The sequence below is a fragment of the Platalea leucorodia genome (genome assembly GCF_965183815.1).
Source record: "Platalea leucorodia genome assembly, chromosome: Z".
Taxonomy (NCBI): Eukaryota; Metazoa; Chordata; class Aves; order Pelecaniformes; family Threskiornithidae; genus Platalea; species Platalea leucorodia.
This window is the reverse complement of record NC_138858.1, coordinates 23,771,102-23,796,037: the sequence shown is the minus strand read 5'-3', so window position 1 is coordinate 23,796,037 and position 24,936 is coordinate 23,771,102. Positions and strand designations below refer to the sequence as shown.

The following is a 24,936-nucleotide window of genomic DNA, read 5'->3' as shown; positions in this document are numbered from 1 at the left end:
CTACCAAAGCCTCATTCCTCCTGGGATTTGCCAGCTCCAAGTTAGTGTTCTCTGCTCATACAGTCTACAGCAACTGCATAGACTTGTCTGCTAACAGTTATCAAAAGGTCAACACAATGAGAGTTACACAGAGCTTCGGGCTGCTAGGTATGGTTATAGAAGGCATACTACTGTTTTGGACAGAAAGATGGGTTTGCTGAACTTAACTCTCATCACAGGCTGTTTCAAAAATGTCTTTAAATAAACTTTACATGAACTCCTTTGTACTATTACATAAGCATGACCTTCCCTTCAGTCATTAATTGTGGTGGCTACACGATCACTCGAATTTTACTAATACAGTAACACAGATTTCCAGCATAGGCTGGGGCAGAAGTGAAAAAGTTCTTGCCTTTTATTCATCAGATAGATAGAAGAGAATTTAGGTAAGAATCACCACAACTATGACTCAAAAGAGGTCTTTAACCCAGATAAATTAAATGTGCCTGTTTTCACCTGGATGCACATTATGGCATACCCAACCCGGACCCTTCAGCTGGGCACCTGCCAAATGTGACATCCTTCCATCTAGGCTGGGTGCCCACAGTGTCCTTTTCATTGGGCTAGGACATGCCTACCTCTCACCCCAAAATCAAGGCACACACAGGACACCCTAGATTTACGAATCTGCAAGTACCCTCTGTTTCCCCAATGAAGGCATAGTTTGTGACATATTACAGTAAAAGACGGATTCACTTACTGAAATGAATTGCTTTAAAATAAGTTGCCCTAAAATTAGGAACGTAAAACTATATTTAGACAACTAAATGATTGTCCCAGTTTCCAAAAGCTTCCTTATCGGGATGGAGCAACTGGGTGATCATCTTGCTCAGAACAATCAGACCACCTATTTAAAGTGTCTTGGCCGAGTTTCTTAAACTCTATTTAATTATTGATTACATAAATAGACTCCATCTCTAAACAGTGTTTAAAGTACAGCATTCACTTACACTGTAGGAAAATAATGACAAGCAAAGGGTTTCAGAGAAGAGTATGTCTGAGAAACTTAGGGGAAAGGTAATCAGATTTCATCACTGTTGCTCAATTTGTCATACCCAGTGAGATCACTACTGATTAATCCCAACTTCATCATAACTGAATCTTTGAATTCATTTCCTATGCAGTTCTGGGCTGACTTGAAAAAATCATATACACTTTTTCCTTAAAATGCAAACAAACAAATCACTGAAATACATAAATATATGCTTTTACTTCAAAAAAATCAGGAAAATTATGGTAGATTTTCCATTACTACAAATTTGCAAGAAGTCCAAATCTGTTTGATTTCCTACAGAACTCGTACTGCCTTTCTGAAGATTTTCTGTAAAGTTGTAAATGACACTTTGAAAAGAAAAAATGATTTAAGGTTAAGACTCTGGGAGTCATCAACAACAAGAAGAAGCAAGATCTTTTTCTCCATTTTGATTACATAGTTACTCTGACTCAGTAAAACTTCTGGTTTGCAATCCATCTACAAGTAGACATTGTAATGCAAAATTAACCATAAAATGTAATGCAAAATTAACAATAAACCATCAAAATATAAAAGTATTTCAGATGTCTTCATAATGTCTTCATGTAGCAATAAAAAAAAAAGTCCCTTTTTTTTCTTCTTTTTATGCAGTCTTTGGAGAGTGACATTGAAGTTTGATCCTGTGCTGTTTAAAAAAAATCCAGGTAGTTCTGTAGTAACAAAATGCAAACCAACTGTTCCATATATTGCTTTTCTGACAAATAATATCTAGATGCTCAATTTGATTAAACAATCTCTCCTCAACTCTTATTCTTTATGAAATTTTATCAGAAAGTTTATCAGAAATTTTATCATAAATTATGGTTCTGTGATGGCAGCTGTCAGCAATAAGCACTACATTCTTTCCTTGGTATTTTATTCAGTCATATCCAAAGTCATCCAAACTGTGCAAAAGCTTGTTTTCCTCCAATTTATCTATTAGATGCCTCAGTCTGAAAGTGCTGAACATGGAGGGCTTCAAAGGGGTCAGCTGTCAGTATACTGATACCTAAATAAATCCTCTTTCCACATACTTGATTTGAGCTGCTGTTATCCAAATCTCTTCTGTCTGATAAACAGAGTAGAAATTATTGCTTATTCTTTCTCAGTATAAGTGAAAAACCTTTATACATGCATGCATATTTCTGTTAATAATTAGTAATTTCATATACACTTCCGTAAACGTTTCCTTTCTTACAGAGCAAACTACATTTCCTAAACAGGTATTACAACATTCAGACTTTATTTTAGGCAAGACATTAATTTTCTGTGTTGTATAAGCAGCATATTGCATCCTACTTCATTTTCCCCAGAAGTTATTTATGAAGACAGTAAGGCCATTTTAAATTTTAGGGTGGCAACATTTCTTGTGAGCCTTCCTACAAAAGCCTTGAGGGTCTGAATAACAACCTCTGACAATTTCAATCTTTTCTCTCTGCTATAGTTCAATACTGCAGATTTTCCTTTTAGTGGAGTCTCTCACAAACCTTCTTAGAAACCAAATATGAAAATCCACTCCCCCCAAAAAAATTCATAGAGTTTAAAGCTTTCTTTGGAATGACAGGATGCTGAAATAGAAAAATTGAGCTGCACATCTGCTATTTCACATTTCTCTGCCTGGATTAAAAAAGTAGGATGCAACTATTAATGTTGGTGCAACATACTCACCAATAGAACGATTTAAGAATTATGGTGCTAAAGTCTATAACTGACTATAAATAGGATTAGTAGCAAAAAGAAAGCAACCTCAAAGTAATCAGTAACTATCTAAGAGAGAGAGCATATGGATAAAAAAAATCCCAGATCATTTACCCTTAACCATCACTTCTCAAACACCATTTCCTTTGCAATAACTTGTTTAAAATATAAACCTTACAAAGGATCTAGACATTCCACAAATTGAAGCTTTCTGAATTTTAAGCAGCAGACTGATGGCAAGATCTTTTGACAAGTCCTGCTAGATGACATAGAAGTGGCACAAAAAGTTTTGCAAAGAATGAGCTGGATGAGGAAATAATAAAATCTATCTTCTGCTCAGCATGTCAGGGTACTCTAACACAGATGTTGTTTAGGAGAATTAGACTTCTCCTTGCTTAGAACGTCTTGGACAACAATCTTCCAGAGGAAGCCTCACTGTCAGTTACTAAACTGTGATCCGTTGCCTGTAACATTACAGTTTCACCCTTAACAAGATCCACTGCTACAAGCTGATGTTGACTGAACATAATTTGTCTTCTGTGACTCAGAGGCTAGGGGACAAGGGACCAGCCTCAAGACAGGTCTCTCTCTTCAGAGGGGATGTGAGATGCAAAGACAAGTCAGGGGAAGGGCCACCACGGAGCACTGCTGTTGCAACAAAAAAAGACTACTTTTTTGGTGGGAGGGTGGAGCTGAGTTGGCCTTCTTGCTCTAACAAAATTAATACACATTCTGATTAGCTGTGTAGGACAATGGAAACAAATGTTTCTTTATTTTTGAGAAAATGTGCTGTGCTGGTTTCAGCTACGATAGAGTTAATTTTCTTCGCAGTAGCTTGTATGGGGCTATTTGCTGGATCTGTGCTGAAAACAGTCTTGATAACACAGGGATGTTTCCATTACTGCTGAGCAGTGTTTACACAGAGTCAAGGCCTTTTCTGCTTCTCACCCCACCACCAGTAAGTAGGCTGGGGGTGCGCAAGAAGCTGGGAGGGAGCACAGCCAGGACAGCTGACCCCAGCTGACCAAAGGGCTGTTCCATACCGTATGACGTCATGCCCAGCATATAAAGCTGGGGGAAGAAGAAGGAGGAGGGGGACATTTGGAGTGATGGCGTTTGTCTTCCCAAGTAACCGTTACGTGTGATGGAGCCCTGCTTTCCTGAAGATGGCTGAACACCCGCCTGCCGGTGGGAAGGAGTGAATCAATTCCTTGTTTTGCTCTGCTTGCGTAAGCGGCTTTTGCTCTACCTGTTAAACTGTCCTTATCTCAACCCATGAGTTTTCTCACACTCTTCTGATTCTCCCCCCCATCCCATGGCGGCGGAGTGAGCAGGCAGCTGTGTGGGGCTTAGTTGCCAGCTGAAGTTAAACCACAACATGTGCCTAGCAATAAGTTATGATTCTGCTACCATGGATTTTCTTTCATTCAGGTGTATTTTGTGTCTTTCTTCAAACATTTACATTCATACTGCACACTAACCTGGAATTTATCTTTCCATTATTAGCAAAATATAAAGCAGCAATATATTTCATTAATGAAGGGATCTGTAAAGAAATGCTCTTTGTGTTTTCATTTTTACCTACAAATTATTCTTTTGATAAAATAATGTCTTCGTAAGAATAAAATGTGCTTCAAACCTTGTGATTACACTGTAACAGAAACTTTATTACAGCATTTTAATCACATCATCTCCAGAAACAGAGGCTACTCCAACACATTCTGTTATAATTGAAGAATTCCAATTTCTTGGTAATTTTATGTGGTGAATACATTTAATCTATGTTCATCTCCAAACAGAGCTCCAACTAACATTCTTCCTTCCCATTTTGCTTACATGCACAAATAAAATGATAAAGCTTCCTAACAAAAAGAACAAAAATACTTTGGTAAATGACAGTGAGTAACAAAAAAATCACCTATGAAAAGGTTAGAAAAACCTCAATGGACAAATTCAGTCCTAAAATAGTGACAATCTCTACAGCTAATTAAATTGCCATAGAAATCTTCATCAGCTTTTGCTGAAGCTATCATTCAGATTGGTTAGGTCAGTCTTCTCGAAGGTCCTTTACAAGGGTATTCACGAGATCCCATTTCACCTAAGAGTTACAGAAAATTATGGTCAACTAGAACATACAGGGAACACAATTTTCTAATTAAGAATAAAGAAAACAACAAATTGTCAAGCACAGCTGTAGTGTCTGGATATCTGAAACTGCTAAAAAAATAATAAGAAGGAAATGTTCAAACATAATTTTAGCACTCCAAGAAAATACAGCTCATGATACAAAATAATCACAGAATCATAGAATCATTTAGGTTGGAAAAGACCCTTAAGATCATCAGGTCCAGCTGTTAACCTAGCACTGCCAATTCCACCACTAAACCATGTCCCTAAGCACCACATCTACCCATCTTTTAAATACCTCCAGGGATGGAGACTCAACCACTTCCCGGGGCAGCCTGGTCCAATGCCTGACTACCCTTTCAGTGAAGAAGTTTTTCCTAATATCCAACCTAAACTTCCCTTGGCCCCATGTGAGGACATTTCCTCTTGTCCTATTGCTTGTTACCTGGGAGAAGAGACCGACCCCCACCTCACTACAACCTCCTTTCAAGTAGCTGTAGAGAGCAATAAGGTCACCCCTCAGCCTCCTCTTCTCCAGGCTAAACAACCCCAGATCCCTCAGCCGCTCCTCGTAGGACCTGTTCTCTAGACCCTTCACCAACTTCACTGCCCTTCTTTGGACACGCTCCAGCACCTCGATGTTCTTCTTGGAGTGAAGGGCCCAAAACTGAACACAGTACTCAAGGTGCGGTCTCACCAGTGCCACGTACAGGGGCACTATCACCCTGGTCCTGCTGGCCACACTATTCTTGATACAAGCCAGGATGCCATTGGCCCTCTTGGCCACCTGAGCACACTGCTGGCTCATGTTCAGGTGGCTGTTGACCAGCACCCCCAGGTCCTTTTCCACCGGGCAGCTCTCCAGCCACTCCACCCCAAGCCTGTAGCGTTGCATGGGGTTGGTGTGATCCAGGTGCAGGACCCAGCACTTGGCCTTGTTGAACCTCATACAGTAGGCCTCTGCCCATCGATCCAGCCTGTCCAGGTCCCTCTGTAGAGCCTTCCTACCCTCCAGCAGATCAACACTCCCACCCAGCTTGGTGTCATCTGCAAACTTACTGAGGGTGCACTCCACCCCCTCATCCAGACCATTGATAAAGACAATAAACAGAACTGGCCCCAGTACCGAGCCCTGGGGAACACCACTTGTGACCAGCTGCCAACTGGATTTAACTCCGTTCACCAGAACTCTCTGGGCCTGGCCATCCAGCCAGTTTGTTACCCAGCAAAGAGTACACCCATCCAAGCCATGAGCAGCCAGCTTCTCCAGGAGAATGCTGTGGGAAATGGTGTCAAAAGCTTTACTGAAGTCCAGCTAGACAACACCCACAGCCTTTCCCTCATCCACTGAGTAGGTCACCTGGTCACAGAAGGAGATCAGGTTAGTGAAGCAGGACCTGCCTTTCATAAACCCATGCTCCCTGAGCCTGATCCCCTAGTCGTTCCATATATGCCGCATGATGGCACTCAGGATGATCTGCTCCATAACCTTCCCCGGCACCGAGGTCAGGCTGACAGGCCTGTAGTTCCCCGCATCCTCCTTCCAGCCCTTCCAGCCCAACCTCCCCGGTTGACCAGGACTGCTGACAGATGATGGAGAGTGGCTCGGTGAGCACTTCCACCAGCTCCCTCAGTACCCCTGGGTGGATGCCATCTGGCCCCATAGACTTGTGTGTTTCTACGTGCTGTAGCAGGTCACTAACCATTTCCCCTTGGATTATGGGGGCTTCGTTCTGCTCCCCGTCCCTGTCTTCCAGCTCAGGGGGCTGGGTACCCCAAGAACAACTGGTCTGACTATAAAAGACTGAGGCAAAGAAGGCATTAAGTTCCTCAGCCTCTTCCTTGTCCTCTGTCACTATGTTTCCCCCTGCATCCAGTAAAGGATGGAGATTCTCCTTAGCTCTCCTTTTGCTGCTAATGCATTTATAGAAACATTTTTTGTTGTCTTTCACAGCAGTAGCCAGTTTAAGTTCCATCTGGGCTTTGGCCCTTCTAATCCTCTCCCTGCATAACCTCATGACATCCTTGTAGTCCTCCTGAGTTGCCTGCCCCTTCTCCCAAAGGTCGTAAACTCTCCTTTTATTCCAGGGTTCCAGCCGGAGCTCTCTGTTCAGCCAGGCCGGTCTTCTTCCCCACCTGCTCATCTTTCGGCACATGGGGACGGCCTGCTCCTGCGCCTTCAGAATTTCCTGCTTGAAGAATGTCCAGCCTTCCCAGACTCCTTTGCCCTTCAGGACTGCCTTCCGAGGGACTCTCTCAACCAGGCTCCTGAACAGGCCAAACTCTGCCCTCCAGAAGTCCAAGGTAGCCATTCTGCTGACCCCCCTCCTTACTTCTCCAAGAATCGAAAACTGCCATTTTATGATCGCTACGCCCAAGACGGCCTCCAACTGTCACGTCGCCCACCAGTCCTTCTCTGTTCACAAATGAGAGGTCCAGCGGGGCGCCCTCCCTAGTGGGCTCCCTCCCCAGCTGTGTCAGGAAGTTCTCTTCCACACCCTCCAGGAACCTCCTAGACCGTTTCCTCTCCACTGTATTGTATGATGTCCAGCAGGCATCTGCTAAGTTGAAGTGCGCCACAAGAACAAGGGCTAGCGATTGTGAGACTTCTCCCAGCTGCTTATAGAATAATAATAACTAGAATTTGAAAACAGTGCTCATACTTCTGGCTGCAACATTGAGCACATACAGGCAGAGAAATAAAGCAAATAATTTTGATATTCAATTAACCAATTAGCCAGTATCTGGCGAATTCACTAGTCAAACAGAACCAGCAGCCAAATAAAGACTAAGTTAAAAAAAAGTATACTTGGAATAATGGAATAAGATTCACACTGGGGTTTTTTTTGTTACTGAATTTACTGGGAATATACTGCTTCAGTCAAACAGCACTTCTTAGAGTCAATCAAAAAAATCATACTCAGATGTTAGGACAACCTCTTACAGGAAGAATCCACTTCAAAGCCATTTTACATATGAACATTTTCATAGTTAAGAAGTAGAGACAATGATGTCCATTGGGATTCTTCACTAATTCCAAAATCTTGCTGGGCCCTGTCTTTCACAACTGAAGAGGATATGAAGGAAATAAGTTAATAGGACAGAATTAATTTCTTTTATTGAAAAACTGAAATACAGTATAGGATGAGACTACAGGAAACAAAGCGATTTAACTCCACAAACAGCAAGTATAAATCTATAACATGCACAAAATCTTCTGTAATTATAACATGCATTTTAAAGCCTCAGTACTTTTGGTGCATTGGTAAACAATAGTAAGAAACCGATGTCCCATTAAAGTCACCTGGACAGGTCTAGGATTTTGTTCTGCAGCATTAGATAAGAAGACTAAGCAGGCTAGTAGAAGTTTATTACAACAGTATAGCGTGCACTCATTTAGTACTACTACACAAAAAGATTAAATTTATAAATGCACAGGTTGTAGCTACTAATTTTATGATATAAATGGAAGCAGAAAGTAAGTCTTAGCAGTTATTCATCTTTGAACAAAAGCAACGTTACCATAAAATACTATTTGTGATCCTTAGATGCAGGCAAGATTCCTGTTTCAGGGTTAAAATTTTTCAAAAAGTAGTTCAGAAAAAGAAACCTTAAACATGATCGTCTTCTCATATCTAAAATGGATCTCAAGCTTTTGAATTTATCTTAGCACAAGCATACCTTACCTAAAAAGCTTAACTGCTCATGCAGCAAAACTGCCATATACATTCATTAAACGCCTCAAGATATCTGGTTTTACAGAAGTGAATACACTGCCCTATACTTCACGCATTTGACCCAACTTAGATATATTACAAAATGAATACTTGGATCTGACTATGGTAGCCAACATACGAAACAATTCATCACCAGTAGATAAGGCATCTCAAAAATTTCACTGCTGACAGCCTGAAAGTCCTTGCAAGACTGACACTAAGAAGGCATAAAAGAGTTTGGAAATTAGTAGAAATATAAACAAAACTGGAACACACAGCTTACAATGTTTTCATGTGAAGAACAGTTCAAAATATACACAAGGGAAAAAGGAACATCAGAAAGGGTTATTTCAGACTCATTGCTCTAAATGATGCAATATGAATTGCAAATTATTTTCATGGCAAAGCACTGTATTCTAGTTTGATATCAGAATATATACTCCCTTTTTGAAAAATTCAATTGATTTCTAATACTGCCCACGTGTTACTTAAAAATGGTTTAATTTTTAGTTACCTATACTGACAGTAAGAAAGGACACTACTTCCTACTTTGTATCTAGTAGAACAGTGAGGGAAACTATCAAAATAATCTTACTAGGCTTCAACAGAGGTCAGATCTCACACAAGAGCATCCCGCATAATTCAGGACTCTCAAGTGAGGTCTTGGAAACTTTCTGATGTTAGCTACTAATTTTAATTTCCTTAATGTGGGCAGCACCCTATGTCCTAGTTTAGCAGAATGGAAAAAGTCTTTTCTAATGAGGAAACATAACAAAGGCAAAGACAAAAGACCCAATACAGTGAAGCAGACAAAGTGAACCAATGCCATTTAATTTGATTGTGCTGGATTGCTTGCCTGCTTAATGTAAGTTTGTAGCTGATAAACTGTGACTGGTTTTAGATGTATTATTTATGTCAGTTCTTCAGGCAAAAGCAGGGCATGTTTGGAGCAGCAAAGCTCATTTTTATATTGTTCAAAGACCTGCCTATCTTAAAAAGAATAAAACTTGTTAGGCTATATACTTTTCGTTTTATGGCTTTCACAGCATTCAATGGGAGACTAGGACTTTATTTTGGGTCTTAAAGGATGCAAGCTAAAGCCCTCAAGCAGAAGATCCGACATAAAGCCTTTGTAAAGGTAGGACCAGCACAAATACTTAGAGTGTACATGACAAATTCAAATCCTCTAGCACCCAACATTTTGTTACTAAAAAGAAGTTCTTAGCCTTCATTCTGCAGAGAAACCTTCAAAAGTAATAAAATTTAACTGGCGGAGACAACTTGAAAGAAAAACTCAGTGATGCAAACTCTGCCCTTCTTAAGCCTGAGTGCAGTCTTAGCTCTGAAGTCCATCACTGTCAACTTCAGTCACTTAACCACAGATCATTTAGTGGATACTTGGGGTATGAAACAGCAATGAAACAGACTCAGCTGGGAATTAGAGATGCTGCTGGGAAGAAAATGCAGAGAAAAGCATGAAGGTGTGTCAAGAAATAACTACCAATGAGAGAAAGAAGAAAATTTCTTTGTAGCAGTCTGTATGTGACTGTGCTTTGTATTTGTGGCCAAAACAATGCTGATAACACACCAGAGTTTTGGCTGTTGCTGAACAGTGCTTGCGCAGTGTCGATGCTTCCTTTCTCCCTGCCACTCCAAGCAGGAGTGGGCTTGAGCCTGGGAACGGATATAGACAAGACAGCTGACCCATACAACAGGATGTCACACTCAGCAGTATATCCTCAGGGAGATGAGGAGGAACGTGGGACATTTGTGGTTACGGCATTTCTCTGTGCAAGCAACCATTATGTGTGCTGAGGCCCTGCTTCCCAGGAAGCAGCTGGACATCTGCCTGCTGACTGGAAAGAGTGAATAAATTCCTCTTTTTGTTTTGCTTGCACACACAGCTTTTACTTTCCTTATTAAACTGTCACTATCTCGATCCATGAGTCTTCTTGCCTTCCTTCTATTTCCCCCAAACCCTGCAGAATACAGGAGTGAGCAAGAGGCTGGGTGGGTGTTTGGCAGCTGCCTGGGGTCAGCCCACCAGAGCCCTGAAGGTACTGAGCAGATATTACTAAGCAAGTGTCTAATTATTCTTCCAAAGACTGTATCTTGTCAGGAATAAAGAGGCATACAGATCACAAAATAATTTTCTTCAAAAAAGAAAAAAAACCAAACAAAACCCAAGTCACCTGTTGCATAATTGTGGAGAATCATTATACAATTAAAGAGTATAAGAAAGCATTATAAATTTTGCTCAGTGTACTAAAGTAAATGATGTACCCTAGTTTTTAATAGTTCTTCAGCCTGCAATCACAGTGCATTCACACTACTCCTTACATTACTGTATGTAAACTTTGAGTTTCAACAGCTATTTTTTAAATGCCAGAAGAGACCACTTCATATTAAGTGCTTTAAAATATTTTAAAAGATCTTGTAAGAAACCCAAACCAATACTAAAATGTAATAAAATCCAGTTAGATCTTACTCCTATAATTTTTACACAAAACGTCACCATAAGCCCCCTAAATGCTGTTCTTAATTCAGTATCTCACAAGCATAATCATCCACCTTTAAAAATGACATGAAATTGTAAAAACTATTCTTTTCCACAAAATTTGAACAGCTGCAGTAGAGAACTACAGAGTTAAACTGTACTTCCACATTTAGGGAAAGGCAGACTGAAATGACATACTATACACTACAAATGTAATTTTCCTAAGTGGTAGAAAGCAGCATGTATTAACTCCTGAGTATAAAGAATGTTTTATTATTTCCAAGTATTTCTAAAACAATATTCAGGGTAGCTGAAACTATACATCAACTGAGTATTAGTTTGCTAAACAAAAATGAAGTCCATATAACATCTCACTTCATACAATGTGTCCTCCCATTTCAAAATACACAAGCTTACTAGATAAAACTTTACATAATCAATATAAAACACCAGCATAAAGATGCCAACAGACAACATTCACATCAGCTTTTGAAAATATTAGACAGCATCTAAGAAAGTTAATTGAAAAATGCACAATTAGTTTAATTTGTAAAATCAAAATATTACTTCTAAGTTATTACCAGTTCTGAAAAGGTCAAAGCATTTGATACTGTCCCACATAACATCCTTGTCTCTAAAATTGAGAGACATGGATTTGACAGATGGACCACTTGGTGGATAAGGAATTGGCTGGATGGTTGCACTCAAAGAGTTGCGGTCAACGGCTTGATGTGCAGGTGGAGACCAGTGATGACTGGGGTCCCTCAGGGGTCCAAACTGGGACCAGTATTATTTCATGTCTTTGCTGGGGACGTGGACAGTGGGACTGAGTGCACTATCAGCAAGTCTGCAGATGACATCAAGCCAAGTGGTGTGGTTGATACTCTAGAGGGAAGGAATGCCGTCCAGAGGGGCCTTGACAGGCTAGAGAGGTGGGCCCGTGCAAATCTCCTGAAGTTCAACAAGCCCAAGTGCAAGATCGGGGCAAACTCAAACATGGACACAGGCTGGGTGAAGAACGGATTGAGAGCAGCTTTGCAGAGAAGGACTTGGGGGTACTGGTGAATGAAAAGCTTGACATGAGCTGACAATGTGCACTCGCAGCCCAGAAAGCCAACTGCCTCCTGCCGCTCCACTCTGCTCTCGTGAGACCCCACCTGGAGTATTGCGTTCAGCTCTGGAGTCCTCTGCACAGGAATGGTATCTGTGTGTATATACCAAAACACAGGAAAGGTGGTGGTGATTGAATGGGATGTATTGGAAAGTGTGGGACCTGGACATGACATAGATGGTATAGAATAAAGGGCGGATATTGTCCTGGTTTTGGCTGGGATAGAGTTAATTTTCTTCCTAGTAGCTGGTATAGTGCTGTGTTTTGGATTTAGGATGAGAAAAATGTTTATAATAAACTGATGTTTTAGTCGTTGCTGCGCAGTGCTTACACTAAAAGTCAAGGATTTTTCAGCTTCTCATACTGCCCTGCCCATGAGCTGGGAAAGGACACAGCCAGGGCAGCTGACTCAAATTGGCCAAAGGGCCATACCATACAACATCATGCTGAACAAAAAATCTGGGGGTAGTTGGCCAGGGGGGCACAGCCGCTACTTGGGAACTGGCTGGGCATCGGTCGGTGGGTGGTGAGCAACTGCATTGTGCATCACTTGTTTTATATATTCTTTTATCACTATTATTCTTTTCCCTTCCTTTTCTGTCCTATTAAATTGTCTTTATCTCAAACCACGAGTTTTACCTTTTTCCTGATTCTCTCCCCCATCCCACTGCAGGGGTGTGAGCGAATGGCTGTGTGGTGTTTTGCTGCCTGCCGGGTTAAACCATGACACAACCGTATCCTGGGCTGCATCAAAAGAAGGGTGGCCAGCAGGTCGAGGGAGGTGATTCTGCCCCTCTGCGCTGCCCTGGTGAGACCCCACCTGGAGTGCTGCGTCCTGCTCTGGGGCCCCCAGCATAAGAAAAACATGAACCTGTTGGAGCGGGTCCAGAGGAGGGCCACCAAAATGATCGGAGGGATGGAGCACCTCTGCTCTGAGGAAAGGCTGAGAGAGTTGGGATTGTTCAGCCTGGAGAAGAGAAGGCTCCGGGAAGACCACATAGCAGCCTTCCAGTACTTGAAGGGGGCCTACAAGAAAGATGGGGAGGGACACTTTATCAGGGAGTGTAGTGATAGGATGAGGGGTAATGACTTTAAATGGAAGGAAGGTAGATTTAGACTAGATATAAGAAAGAATTTTTTTACAAGGAGGGTGGTGAAATACTGCAACAGGTTGCCCAGAGATGCTGTGGATGCCCCATCCCTGGAAGTATTCAAGGCCAGGTTGGATGAGGCTTTGTGCAACCTGATCTAGTGGAAGGTGTCCCTGCCCATGGCAGGGGGGTTGGAACTAGATGATCTTTAAGGTCCCTCCCAACACAAGCCATTCTATGATTCTATGAAATGATACTGTATCTTACACATGTGACAAGTGCTTAGAAACACTGCATTCTGAACACATATATTCATTATGCCAGCATTATCTTGCAGGTAGGGGAACAGATAGTAATCAAGAATAGTTAACAAAAAAAAATTTTTTTGCAGGAGTAACAGTGGTATATGGGAAAGAGGAGAATGACACATCTATCTTTATACAACTTCAGGTTTTGCATCCCAAATCTCATATGCTCAGGACCTACTTTTAGACATGCAATACCTACTCATAGTATCATGCTGTAAAAATTACCACGCTGGTATCCTGTAGCACATATAGCCACTTTGCAGGGCACCATCTGAGGCTCTGACACAGAGACAAGTGATTTGCAGAATGGACACAACTAGTATGCTCTGGGGGGAGTGAGCTCTAAGCAGAGTGACAGGACCAGGGCCACCATGCTTCAGGTACAAGGATGACTCCTTGGCCTTCCTTCAGCAATTATAAATGTACTCAGTATGTCTGAGTGCCTGGCCTAGATCTATTCAAACTAGTGCAGGGTAGAAATACGACCTGCAGTGGCTAAAAGGTCTTAGAATTATACAAAATAGGACCAAAAGACTCTCTGGATCACCAAGACCAGTATTCTAAAATTGTAAGTAATAGGACAGGAGGTCCACAGACTGCCTTCTCCACAGCCACAGATCCTAAACCCCATTCCAACATCCTGAAACAAGTTTTACATCTGTACCAAAAGCCAAAAGCAAAAATGACAACCTAGTAAACTAAGAGGAAGGAAAACGATGACAAATAATATTAGGAAGGAAACTATGAACTTGTCCAGTGGTCTGTACCACACACCTGCTTTCAATAGTTCAACCTGTGTGAAAAATTTCTTCCTGGCACCAAATCTAGTCATTAGGTTACTCCTGTGAGTACAAAGATGACCTATCAACAGAGAATCTGAGAAATTAATGCCAAAACATTCTGCCTACCTCATCTCTAGGTATGGTAGACTTCCAATGCTTGCTGACTTTCTAAGTGCCTACAAATCCAATGGTATAAAAGTAAATCTTTCCTACCTGTGCCATGGTAGGAATGATACTTTGAAAAGAAAAGACCTCAGACATTGCCTTTAACAAAATGTTTCTTTAGCATATGACTTTGCTCTTATTTTTCACAAAAAGAACATTTAATTTTCTGTGTTTACAAGAAAAGCATATAATCTGACAATCTGAATGATACACTTTTCTAGGGTTGTATTTAAAAAGAAGAATCTTCCAGAAGTTTAAAAGGTACACACACTAACGTGAAACAGATGCTGGTGTCTCATTTTTGTCCTTACATTCATTTACAGAACAGATACCACCATTTAGCTCTTGCATCAAATGAGATTACAGGTCAAGATCCTGAACTTTATAATGGAAAAAACCCCTCAATTATTGATTTCACAAAAAAATATGTAGCTGTACACATTATAATTGCCATATGGCAAACTGATATAGTTCCTTGTAATAGAGCTGGAATTCTTCTCAGAATCCAAAGGCTAACACGGTTCATAAAACAACTATAACTTATTTCAGTTAAAAAATTGGAACAATTTTTACAAGGCATCAAGATATTCTGGTCCAAAATCCAGGAAAAGTCTTCAGAGAACACAAGAATTACCTCTGCTCTCCCAGGTTTGAGCATACCTGTTTTAACCTCAGTTTTCAGTACAGCAAGACAAATGTATGTTACCAATAGAAACTGCATTTCTAGACAGCTACTGTAAAGTGTGAATCGGTTTTACCTACCTTGACAAAGGTTATTTGGCAATTAGTTAAAACTTCATACAAAACTCCTTATTCCAAAGCAATTTGCAAGTTAGCCAGCAAACAACTCACCTCTTAAAACTTGAAATCTATTACCTGAATTAGAGCCTCTTACGTACTTCTGAGTTTTATAAAAGACTGGTTTCACAGAACTGTCCTTTTGTCAAGTATGTATTTTTAGTTTCAGATTATGCTTTGTTTTCGAGCATACTAATTTATGCATACTCAACATTAAATATTCATTAATGTCTTTAAAATGCAGATAACAGCTCTGTGAAAGCATATATCATCTTTTATAACATAATCAATTAGAAACTATTTCACCTTCCAAATGAAACTAAATTAATAATTCAGACTGCTCCATAATACCACAATCAATGCAGCAGCTTTTAACCTAACTGAGAAAAATACTTCATAAGATTATGATCTTTAAACCAGAGATGATTTGTGGTTTGCACCAGGCATATATTTACATATATAAATACATATTTATACATAAAAGAAAATTCTTGCAATTGGTTAAGATGGTCATGTAAGAAACCAAGAATATCCCAAATGCCTTGCAAAGCAAACATATTGCTTCTTGAAATTTAATCTTTTGTAACACTGTAACACTGGAAATATCTTGTGAAAAATCACTAGCCACTGTCTGCTGCCATTCTGATATGGACCAATCTTGCATTCTCCATGGGCAACTATCTGTTTCTGGGACATCTGTTCGGGTTGTGATTAACTGTCATCAACGCAAAGACAACTGGTTCTTTGCACAGTTGTTTATATCTAGCAGGTCTCATTGGACAGATCCAGAATCACACGAAAGCTGATCTTAAGCTTTCAGTGTCAGTTAGATAAATGAGCAGTCTAGCCACTTTTATACAGTGTGAGGAAATAAATTTAGCACATCAGAAACACTTCTCTGCAATGTTAGTTCAAATAGTTCTGCATGATGAACCCAGAAATGGCAATGTATGGTGAAGACACCTGAGTGATCCTGCCTGGATTCAGGTTGATTCATACAGAAGCTCTCAGATGGTCCTGCATCATGCTCTTTCTTGATGGTGCAAACCATGGAATCAACTTGCATGTAGCCCTCAGTGCATTCACGCTAATCATCCTGTGATGCTGCAGAGGACAGCAAAGGAACTCAGAAACACCTGCATCTTGCTCCCTGAGACAGGCTTGCTGGACACGAGTTCAGCACTGGCCAGCCCAGATCCAGAATGGTTATATGTGCAACAATCAAAGTGCCTTTTCAGCATGGTTGGAGAATCCATTTTACTTGTTTTTTTTGTCATTTCCATCCCTTGAAATACCCCAGGATTCCTAGTGCTCCAGATGAAGTACCTATGCTGTGCTCAGTATTGTCAAAGAAAAATCTCTGCCTGGAAAATGTGACATGCTTAGTTTTGCCTGAGATCAAATTTAAATTTGAATTAGCATACCTAATCTATCTTATCTCACAGCCCCTGGTCTGGCAGTGTTTCTACCCTCACTATAGCATGTCTTTTTTCTCCCACAAGTCTCTAAAAACTTTTTCTCCCACTGTAACCTCCATGAACCATCTAACCATTATTCTCCGTAGCATCTATTTCAGCCACAATGAGTAAAGAATACACTATTTATTTCTAATTTCGTTAACTAAATGCAGTTGGTCATGTGTTTCTTCATATACAAGGTGTTGTTGAGCATTTAATCTTATTTCTCCAATTTTTATTCTTTACTTCAGCTGATCTTCACCCTTCTAGTTGGCTGTTTTCTTCCACTGAATCATCACTGAAAGTAAACTGCATGCCCTTGAGGCAGGGATTATTGAGTTTACCTACACTGAAAAGCATCTAACACTTCTGAAGTTCTCTGAAACAAATAAAGATGCTAGGATACTCTACCTCCTAAAGCTTTCATTGAAAATGCTATAAATCACTTCTACAAAAAAGCTACACACTAAACAAAATGTTGCTTACAAACCAAATGGTTTAGTTTCAATTTAGCAATATTTAAAACAAACAGTATAGCAGTTTTTATGGGGAGCTCTTACAGTTCTTATGCTTTTAGGCACCATCCCTGTGTATTTAGTGTGACTGCACAATGTACACTGGTACATTTCTACATTTAAGTTCATTTCTGTCTCTCCAGAATCCGATGTCCTTTCTTCCAATTTTTGACTAGCATAAGCAAGCTTACGTACCTCAAGAAGTAATATAACTTGCGGGCTACAAATAATCTGTGATGATGGCTGTTGTTTAGATATAGAACAGTCTTCTCCAAAACAACACTACTGGAAAAAAGAGTATGAAATAATTTTTATAGGCTTTGGAAGGAATGTCTAATGCAGTATGATGAAGCTAAGCTAAATCAAGTCCTCTGTATAGAGAGAATGAATCAAACACAAGAATTAGCCTTAATATACTGGCGAACCTTTTACTTTCAATCGTGTAGTTGTTGGTATCCACATACTTGGCATCATTATAATTTGGCATTATTGCTAGAGCAATATTTTATGGCAACTCTGCAGCACTGAAATAAGTTTGGTGTATATCTTTTGCTAATTTATCAATGCGCTTACTGCAGTGGACCATGTTTTGGAAATCTTTTATTCCTAAGAAAAAAACAACAGCAAGAAAAACACTCTCATTGCTTGATAGAATACAAGAGTACAGCATGCTACTATGTAATGTAATTGTTATTAATGAGGCAGTGCAATAGCTAAAGCTATGCTAGTATTCCCAGAACACATTCTCTTTTTCAGAGCATATTTTTCATTTTCAGAAATTCCAACATGGCATTGAAATTTTTCTGCAGAGATAAAATTAAAATGCCACTGTCTGAAGTCCTCTAAAACATGGCTGGACATTTTTTTCTGCTATCAAATGATAAATATAGAATAACTTCTGTAATTTCAGTTTAGTTTTAAAAATACTTGTAGAGAGTAGTTAATCGTAACTATGCTTATGATGTACTACCATGTCCACTCAGGCTACATTTAGCACAGAAGTAAGGAGCCAAATATGAGAGTGAATATCTGTCTTTCCTAGAATCAACTGAGGACTAAGTTCAGCCTCAGGGTACATCTTCAGACTTTGGTTATCCAATGTTATCAGCATGCAGGTCACCCAGGCACAATCACTACGTAGGATGCTCTTACTCGTTGTTCTTGCATTACTGGGTAGAAATTAAAATGTACCCCACAGAATTAGATATATTAGTGTCTTAGGAAACACTAGAATCACCAGACACATAGCTTGCATTGTACTTTTGCTATTAATTACCACACCCATTTTTAACCCAAGAACATGCCTTGTGGGAAGATGGTTGTACATAACTAGATGGGCAGGCTGTTCTTAGTGCCTAAGAAGTGCTCTGTAAAATGATCGCTGTCAATTACTTTTCTTTACAGAAGTGGAACAGACAGCTGGAACTGGTGTCTCAGATGTGCCCATGCAGAATTAAACAAATAAATATTTGTATTAATATCTCTTACAAATTCCCCCACATAAATGGTACTGCATAGTTACTGAAGCTGATCTTAAGTAAGAATCAATACATGCTTCTTTTCACGGTACTGGTCCTCCACATCCCAGCCCCCTCCAATATTTTAAGATTTTGTATATCACATAGGAGAATATTTACTTTCAGAGTTCTTAATTTTGTTAATAATGTTTCAGATTCTGCTGCTGAAAAAGTAGTCCTTCTCAAAAGAAACCCTAAACCCAGCAATTTCTATAGCAGTATAAAAATGCTATAGAGCCAAAACATAAACTCCCTGACTACACTGTAAAGCAATGTATCAGTGGACATGCTAGGTTATAATAATTCATGATTTAAGGATGGATTATTAAACACATTAAATATGTAAGGCTGCAAAAGCTCCAAAGCAGATACAAAAGCCCATCTTAAAAATTTATGAAGATAAAAGATGGATCAGTTTTTATATTCACATTATAGAGTCAGGGGTATCAATGCACTGTGATTATGCACTAGCCCTCAACTTAATTCCATTCACAGTAAATCAGTTCTGGATAATGCCTTAAACATTTCCACTGAGAATAATTACATTGTTATAGCCATCATAAGAAACATCCATCAAGTGAAGATGATTCGCTGATAGGAAACAGTATGACTGCAAATGACTAAAACTCTAACATCGGCACATCTTCTAGCAGGATTGTTAGAATATGAAACAAATGAATAGTTAGCAAAAATAATACGTATAAAGCCATGCTTTCATGTTATAACTCAGATGATCTACCAGTTGACATTTCTTTACCTCCAACCACACAGTTCCAACTATACTCTTATGCTGACTGCAGCAACCTACTGAACCCAGCATGAGCTTATGTGGCAGAAAAATCAATAAAGAACTACTTAGGTTTTGCCTTTTTTTCCCTCTCTGAATCACAGCACTGTTGAGTCAGATGAGACAAGAGAAGTAGACAGTTGTGGCCAGAATTGTATGGGGATTCCTTTTCACCCACTGTAACATGTAACCACTGCCTGTGTTGCCCACTCACACTATCATTTAAACTAAAAAGATAATTATATACTGGTACATTTTGGCATTGCCATGTGTTTCTGACTATGTTGGTATTTTGAACAAAGAACTGTGCAAATTGCCCAGAAAGTCATTCATAAAACTCTGTTGCAATAGCATATCACTGACACGGTGAGTCATACTTTCCTTGCTGCTTATGCCTGGGAAAAGCAAAACACAATTCCTGAAAAGTTCTGGTTCAGTCACAAATCCACTGTGCCAGTCCACCATTCTGACAGGCCAACATTCTTCAGACAGCCTAAAGTCGCTAGCAGAAACCCTGCAGAAGGGCACAAGATTCAGGATAGTACAAGTATCATACCTTTTGCTCTGCCTTGTGCCAAAAATCTAGCTTGGTTAGTAAGCTTGTCAAAAGAACCATCCTGTAAAGTAGCAGGTACCTTGAACTCCTAGTGAGCTTCCAGAAGAAAGTCTCATAGAAGATGCATCTTGCACCAACAGGCTCTATATCAGGAAAGGTGAGCTATTGGCATTGATTAGGAGTTTGCACTTCAGAACAAATTTTTGTTGAAACAAAATTTTGACAAAGCACTGGGTTTTTCTGAATAAATTTGACACTAAACACAAAAATTTCATAAACACAAAGTATTTCAACATTATTGCTCTACACTGAACTAGGGGGGCTTCCTTAGAGAAATTCTTAAGATCATAGGAAAATACAGAGGATATTCTTGGATAAACCATGGAAATGGCTGCAATTTGCTTTTTACTACTATGTCTTAACTCTTTCTTAAAAGTAGAAACATAGACCCAAGTGAATGAAAGACACTCTCCATCCTGTGTGTTCCACCCCCCACCCCCACCCCCCCACCCCCAAGTTCCTGGCCTCTTTCTTCAACATCAAAATATAAGAGTGAGTTGACAGGCACCACTCTCTGCTTCTATTTTCTACTTCTTAGATTTCACTTGTGTGTATGTAAGAAGTTAGCCTCTGGTGACCCTGCTCCACTTCACCCCACTCCCCTTTCTTCTTCATAGTCCAGCTTTAAAACAAAGCACAGTACAAGCAGGGAAGGTACATGCATTTGCACTCCAGCTCCACTGCCTTTTGTTCTTCTTCTTCCACCTCCAGCTGAAGTCCTATCCAACACAGCAGCAGCATGACAAGAGACAGCTGAAGAAAAAAGCACTGTATTTCCTCTACTTTCTTAGGCTAAGCGGTCTCACTCTTGGACTCCAGATTCACAGTCTGACAGCGAACTTCCAGCTAGCTCTGTCTGTGCCAGGTCTCTCCCCTCTCCACAAACAAAGAACCCCTTACAAACTAGTATCTGGGGCACAGAGGAGTGCAGAAGGTGACATGTGAGCTACATTTGGGCCATAGTTTACTAGTTGAGGGGTCTTGCTGCGGAGGTTTCAATACCTATGGCACTAAAATGCACCATTTTAGTGCACATTCTGTACATCATCTATATGGCTAGGAAAAGACTGACTAACACTTTTTACAGTACCCATTTTGAGGTGTAAGAATTGCTTTCTTCCACTATGCTCAAAATCCCCATTTCTGCCTGCTTTTCATGAAGAATTACTTGAACAATTGAACTCTACCTGTAATAAATTATGATACAAAGCATACTGCATGCAAAAATACAGTGAGTCTGATCCCACAGAACATGCACACCCATATTTGAAAATTGACAGAAGACTCATGGAAGACAAGTAGGAAAAAAACTTGTCTTAAAGTGCAAATAAGAAACTGAAGATAAGAGGATGAGAAAACACACATGGGACTTCAAAAATCAACTGCAGTGGTCCAAAGCCTTTTGAGATGGTATCATGTGTAGCGCATGGAAGGGCAAAAAGAGACAAACTGCTGCCAAGAGCACAAGCAGAAGATTAGGTAGAGAAACTTAGGACAGATAAACAGATACTCTGAATCCCATCTAACCAGATCACTGGATTTGTTGAGATGCAAAATGCTGAACAAAATCTGTGTCAGAAGCAAGAGAAAATATATCTTTGTACATTGAATGAAATGGTGATGAAATGGTGGTATAGATAAAGTGAAACAGAGAATTCATATAATGTGCTGCTAGAGATAAAATTCAGTAAGATCTTCCACCGCTATTACCCAGGACAGGTTTCACAGAAGTTCCATCTACAGAACATGAGAAGAACAACTGCGAGCCCGTCTCAGTGCTACGGCTGAGCAACCACCTCCTACCACAGCTCTGTTACAAAGTGAGAATATATTTTACTAATAGTGGATGAAGTTAATCCTGGGAGATCCTCACCACATTCTGTCCCCACTGTGGTGGGCCACATATCGTACTTTTCGGCATATGTCTCTAAAATTCAGTACTGCTCACACATTTGTATAAAAATAGTTTCAATGCACTAATCAATGCTACATTTATACTTAAGCTAAAGGGAACTGGGATACTTTTAGAATAAAAGAAATCCAAAAGACAGACATCCACACAGTGGTTAATGCTATTTTAAATATGGATATATTCCACAGATTAACAGATTTCAATCCAGAAAGATTCACCTAGTAATTCTAATGCATTATTTACATCCGTCTAGAACAGCTTACTTTTAGAAACCAGATTGGTCTGTTGTGCTGTGCTGCAGAGGGAAACAACAACATATTGCCACAGCAACTACAAAAATGGTGTTCTGCTTTTCAGTTTAGTAGTTCCCTGTAGAAGAGATTTGATCATCCAGAAGAAATGTTTCTGTTCAGCACTTTTTCTAATGCATAAAACCAAAATTCAGTTTGCTAGTATACTAAAATCAGTATTCCTCTTTACTGTTAACATAATTAACATTCTCATTTGAGTCTGGATTTTGGACCCACCTCAAGGCGGAGTACTACTTAACAGTACAAGCGGTGTCATTATGCAGTCAACAGGAGCTACCAGGTCTGCCTGCATCTAATCTTCAAACAGTCTCTTTACATATCTTTTCATGCAATCTTGCCTGTTTTGTAACAAGCGAGATTGAACACTGAACCCGCTTAACACCTGCAAAAATTGTAAATAATAAAAACCATATGCAATTGTCCATATGCAATGCTACATTTTCTCTTTGCTATTCTAGAATCCTACCTTTCCAATGTTGTCAATAAAACAAACAAGTAGTTCTCTAAACCATAGAAAATCTGCCAACACTGCTGCTAACAGGGAAGAATCTACCTAATAGTATCTACTTCTCTAAGGTGCAAGATTAAAACTCTGTGATCTTAACAGGTATTATAAGTTAAGTATATTTGGTATGCATCAGACTTGAGGAATACAAGCAAATTATCTGACTGAAGAACAGCAGGTCCGATCTAGGACATGTTGCTTCTGGATGTGCCAATGCTGGCAAGTCTGCTACTATGGGGCTTGGTTTCTACAGATTTTTGTTTTATGACTGGTGTTTTTTCCTTTTGCAAAGTTCATGTACAGCATTTCCCACATTAGAGCATTTAAAAGTCTCCTGTGTTTACCTACCTTCCTAAAATTTCCTAAATATGAAAAGTGATCTGAAGATAAAACTTCCCACACCATAAATTGTGGCTGAAATGAACAAAGAGGGTAAAAAATATTGACGAACCACACAAAAAGGAAGAAGGTAAGTTTGTTTCCATATAAATGACTGGCACTCAGTTTTTACCTTTTTCCAGAATCTCTGGTGTAATAATACACGTCTTTTTTTTTTTTTTTTTTTTTTTTTTACAACAAACCTTCTGCTATATTGAATTGGAAAACAGTCAGAATGCTCCAAAATCATATACTCCTTCCAATTCAGGGAGCCCATTGAATGTAACACTCCACATTGCATGGTTTCTTTCACTATTTAATGTTTTTTCTTCCTTCATTCTGCAGTCAAGCCCTTTTTCATGTTTTAATGAATGTCCTTTGCTCTGTTTCTTACGAATTAAATAGCTTTCTATCACTTATTTTCTTAACCCATGGACTGCTTTGCATGAAAACTAATATGACAAGAATAATAGTGGAGTAAGCATACAGTTGAAATTTTGTTTTTCCAGTAAAGTGCATTTCAGAGTTGCACTGTAATTCTAGCTCTCCTCTTCCTGAGACATGCTAATTTTAATCTGCAAATGGAAGCTGAGATATTCTAAATTAGATCTATTTGGATCTTCTAATTTTACTGTTAAAAAAAGTCCATGGAATTGTTTTTTCTTACCCCAATTTTTTTGTTAGACATTTCTTCATTTTCTATACAGCTTTTACCAAACCATGAATTAAAATTTTTGTATTTATGGAAGAATTAGAGAATCATCTTTCTTCACCAGTTGCTTCCTCTCAGTCTCCCTTAGCTAAGATCACATTTTAGTTCTCAAGCTGCTAGCTAATTATTTGCAATTTGCTTCAGAATCTGTATTAGCAGTGCACTTTAGCAAACAGTCTAAATCACAATCAAAACTCAAAATGGCTTTTAAAAGCTACTGAACAAAATCGAAATGAAATATCATTAAAAGCTGGGAGAAGCATCAAATGATTTATTTCTTTGCGTATGTGTTCATAATGTCAAATATTTAGTTGACTCTACATACTTTTACTAATCATACAAAATTAACTGGCAAAAGTAATGCAAGCTCTCCTCACTCTGTACATAGAAGAGAGAGATATACAAAATATGGAAATAAGATAATTTAAAATTTTTCAAGTTTTTGAGCTACAAAAGATTAAGATTTGATTAACCTTTTGTCAAACTGTTGGATTTCTTTTATAAAGAATACAGGGCGGAAGCCTTACTTAATGAAGATGAATATGTTTCTTTCTGACTGACAGCATTTTCAAAAATGTAAGATCATTACTGAATCAGAATGTTTCTTTTCTTCATGTTCACTATGTCCAAACATTTTTTTGTTCATACTCCAGTCTTTAGAAACAACACATCAAATCTCCTAATGCTCAAATGAAAGGTGAAATAATTTTAATTAGAAACTTGATTGCAAATTACTAATAACGGGAACTGACAGATTTCTAGCATCTTCACAAAAAGCAGATACACTCTTGATAGAAAATTAAGAAAGAAAAAAACCCCCACACATTCCATCCCTCGTAATTCTAAATTGTGTTAAACTTGATGCATATTTTTAGCTAAGTC

At 39.3% G+C, this 24,936-nt stretch overlaps 1 protein-coding gene across 1 annotated transcript in view; it reads right to left on the bottom strand.

Annotated features, from left to right (window-relative positions):
- RNF180 (ring finger protein 180) overlaps positions 1–24,936 on the bottom strand; it is a gene marked incomplete at both ends in the record, with an annotated part of 77,191 nt that overhangs the window by 36,681 nt on the left and 15,574 nt on the right. The window lies entirely within an intron of this gene.